Source organism: Argentina silus, assembly GCF_951799395.1.
Source record: "Argentina silus genome assembly, chromosome: 15".
Taxonomy (NCBI): Eukaryota; Metazoa; Chordata; class Actinopteri; order Argentiniformes; family Argentinidae; genus Argentina; species Argentina silus.
In genome coordinates, this window is record NC_139669.1 from 259230 (window position 1) to 263238 (window position 4009).

Below are 4009 nucleotides of genomic sequence, written 5' to 3' on the forward strand. Positions count from 1 at the left end.
TTCCGGGTGACAGAGGAGCGTGCTCAGCAGGAACGGAGGGCGTGCGCGCGGTCCGGCCGTTACCGGAGACGGCTGCGCGCGCTCCCACAGAATAACAGGCCAACGGATGGAGAAAGAACGAGGAGTTTTTCTGGGTCAGGAAAAAAAAAAGAGAAATATACTGTAATGCCATAGAACAGGAGGAGGGGGGGGGGTGTATTGGGGTTGTATTGTCTCATCTTGGGGTTGTATTGTCTCATTAAATAATACAATAAATACATAAAGCTCCATATACAGTACATGACACACATGCCTGATACAGGACAGACAGGAAGATGCTGCTATAGAGTAGGAGTGGCCTGTCTCCTCCTCCCCCCCCCTCCCCCCCCTCCTTCCTCCCTCCCTTCCATCTCGTCAGTGATGCTGTAGAGTAAAACGTGTTCTTCCTTCCTCCAGCACTGGGACTGGATGGTACTTCTTCTTATCTCAGGCTGTACTGATGATGATGATGATGATGATGATGATGATGTTTGGTTGATTCATTGACTGAGACTCGTGTACTGACTGAAGTCGCTCTGGATAAAAGCGTCTTCTAGATGACTACAATGTGAAGCAGCTTCAGGGAGGTGGCACTGACCAAACACTCCGAGGTGACTGGACATAGTTCGGCATTAAGGCCTCCTGGAGTACTGGAGTGTAATACACATTTCTTCCCACTAGATGGTGCGGCGCGCACACACTTCAGCACTGGTGTCAACAGCGTCACTCCTGAGAGGATGTGGTCACGTTGTCTTTGAGTGTCTTTGTTCTGTGTTGTTCTTAGTGTTTCCTCCCAGGCAGGTCGGTCCGATGGGCTGGTTCTGTCTCTCAGGACTGGCTCTTTGTAAAAACAGAGTTTTGTACGGGAACCTCTTTTCCCACCATATGCTCTAAGGTACAGGTACTGACCCGGTCCAGATCAGACAGGTTGTTAACCAGAGAGAGAGACAGGTCCAGACCCGGTCCAGATCAGACAGGTTGTTAACCAGAGAGAGAGACAGGTACTGACCCGGTCCAGATCAGACAGGTTGTTAACCAGAGAGAGAGACAGGTACTGACCCGGTCCAGATCAGACAGGTTGTTAACCAGAGAGAGAGACAGGTCCAGACCCGGTCCAGACTAGTCCAGAGGTCCGGTGTAAACAGGGACGATGCGTCAGGTTGTTGAAGCGTGAACAGTCCTGCTCCACTGAGCCTCATAGGCAGGCCTTGTCCCCTCTGCCGCTTCCTGTGTGGTGTGTGTGTGTGTGTGTGTGTGTGTGTGTGTGTGTGTGTGTGTGCATGCGTGTGCGTGGTGTGTGTGTGTGTGTGTGTGTGTGTGTGTGGTGTGTGTGCGTGTGTGTGTGTGTGTGTGTGTGTGATGTCTTATCTGCTGCGTCCCTGCCAGGTCACTGCCTATCTGATTGACAGAGCTTTATATCCAAATAACCCCAGGCTGAGAGACCGGATCACAGAGAGAACCTCAGAGAAGAGAGGGCTTGGGGGGAGAGGGAGAGAGCAGGAAACAGAGAGAGAGAGAGAGAGGGAGAGAGAGAGAGAGAGACAGAGAGAGAGAGAGAGAGAGAGAGAGTCAAAGAGAGAGAGAGAGAGAGACAGAGATAGGGAGAGAGGGGGAGGAGAGAAGAGAAAAAAAGAGATGTCAAATAAGCCAGCATGAAACATGTCTCCTCCTCTCTTCTCCTCTCCTCTCCTCTCTCCTCCTCATCTCTCCTCCTCTCCTCTCCTCCTACTCTCTCCTCCTCCTCTCTCCTCCTCTCCTCTCTTCCTACTCTCTCCTCCTCTCCTCTCCTCCTCCTCTCTCCTCCTCTCCTCTCTCCTCCTCTCCTCTCCTCCTACTCTCTCCTCTCTCCTCTCCTCTCTCCTCCTACTCTCTCCTCCTCTCCTCTCCTCCTCTCCTCTCCTCTCCTCTCCTCCTCTTCTCCTCCTCCTCTCTCCTCCTCCTCTCCTCTCTCCTCCTCTCTCCTCCTCTCCTCTCCTCCTCCTCCTCTCTCCTCTCCTCCTCTCCTCCTCTCCTCCTCCTCTCTCCTCTTCTCCTCTCCTCCTCCTCTCTCCTCCTCTCCTCTCCTCCTCCTCTCTCCTCCTCCTCTCCTCTCCTCCTCTCTCCTCCTCTCCTCTCCTCTCCTCCTCCTCCTCTCTCCTCCTCTCCTCTCCTCTTGGTAGATAGTCCTCATCCTCCTGACTGCCTCCTCCTTTATTACAGCTGATGGTTTCATCTGATCGAACACCAGCCAGGTCACAGACAGGGAGGTGTGTGCGGGTGTGTGTGTGTGTGTGTGTGTAGCTCAGCTCAGCTAAGACAGAGGTGTGTGTGTGTGTGTGTGTGTGTGCGTGCGTCTCTGCGTGCGTGCGTGTGTGTAAGACAGAGAGGTGTGTGTGTGTGTGTGTGTGTGTGTGTGTAAGACAGAGAGGTGTGTGTGTGTGTGTGTGTAAGACAGAGAGGTGTATAGATGTTCTATTTTATTGTTAATATTTACATTTTACATTTACACTTTATTAGGTACACCTGTTCAACTGCTCGTTAATGCAAATATCTAATGATATTTTCTTGGCACACTTTGGGCCCCTTAGTACCAATTGAGCATCGTTTAAACGCCACAGCCTACCTGAGTATTGTTGCTGACCATGTCCATCCCTTTATGACCACAGTGTTCCCATCTTCCGATGGCTACTTCCAGCAGGATAACGCGCCAAGGGGGTCCAACCCGGTACTAGCAAGGTGTACCTAATAAAGTGGCCGGTGAGTGTATATTTATGGCATTTAGCAGACGCCTTTATCCAAAGAGACTTACAACAATCCATTTGTTTAAGTAAGTCAATCATCTGTCCATCAGTCATCATAAGACAAAGTAATCTATGCTCAGACCAGGGTTAGGGTTAGGGTTAGGGCCATAGGCAGTCACAATGCTTTTTTAATTAACAGGAGAGAAACGTGTACAGGGGGGTAGTGGGGGTGAAGAGGTCTTTAGGGTTGGGGTTAGTACAGGGGGGTAGTGGGGGTGAAGAGGTCTTTAGGGTTGGGGTTAGTACAGGGGGGTAGTGGGGGTGAAGAGGTCTTTAGGGTTGGGGTTAGTACAGGGGGGTAGTGGGGGTGAAGAGGTCTCTAGGGTTGGGGTTAGGGTTAGTACAGGGGGGTAGTGGGGGTGAAGAGGTCTCTAGGGTTAGGGTTAGTACAGGAGGGTAGTGGGGGTGAAGAGGTCTCTAGGGTTAGGGTTAGTACAGGGGGGTAGTGGGGGTGAAGAGGTCTCTAGGGTTAGGGTTAGTACAGGGGGGTAGTGGGGGTGAAGAGGTCTCTAGGGTTAGGGTTAGTACAGGGGGGTAGTGGGGATGAAGAGGTCTCTAGGGTTAGGGTTAGTACAGGGGGGTAGTGGGGGTGAAGAGGTCTCTAGGGTTAGGGTTAGTACAGGAGGGTAGTGGGGGTGAAGAGGTCTCTAGGGTTGGGGTTAGGGTTAGTACAGGGGGGTAGTGGGGGTGAAGAGGTCTCTAGGGTTAGGGTTAGGGTTAGTACAGGAGGGTAGTGGGGTGAAGAGGTCTCTAGGGTTGGGGTTAGGGTTAGTACAGGGGGGTAGTGGGGGTGAAGAGGTCTCTAGGGTTAGTGTTAGTACAGGGGGGGTAGTGGAGGTGAAGAGGTCTCGGGGTTAGGGTTAGTACAGGGGTTGGAGTTAGGGTTAGTACAGGGGTTAGGGTTAGTACAGGGGGGTAGTGGGGGTGAAGAGGTCTCTAGGGTTAGGGTTAGGGTTAGTACAGGGTTAGGGTTAGTACAGGGGTTAGGGTTAGTACAGGGGGGTAGTGGGGGTGAAGAGGTCTCTAGGGTTAGGGTTAGGGTTAGTACAGGGGTTAGGGTTAGTACAGGGGTTAGGGTTAGTACAGGGGGGTAGTGAGGGTGAAGAGGTCTCTAGGGTTAGGGTTAGGGTTAGTACAGGGGTTAGGGTTAGTACAGGGGTTAGGGTTAGTACAGGGGGGTAGTGGGGGTGAAGAGGTCTCTAGGGTTAGGG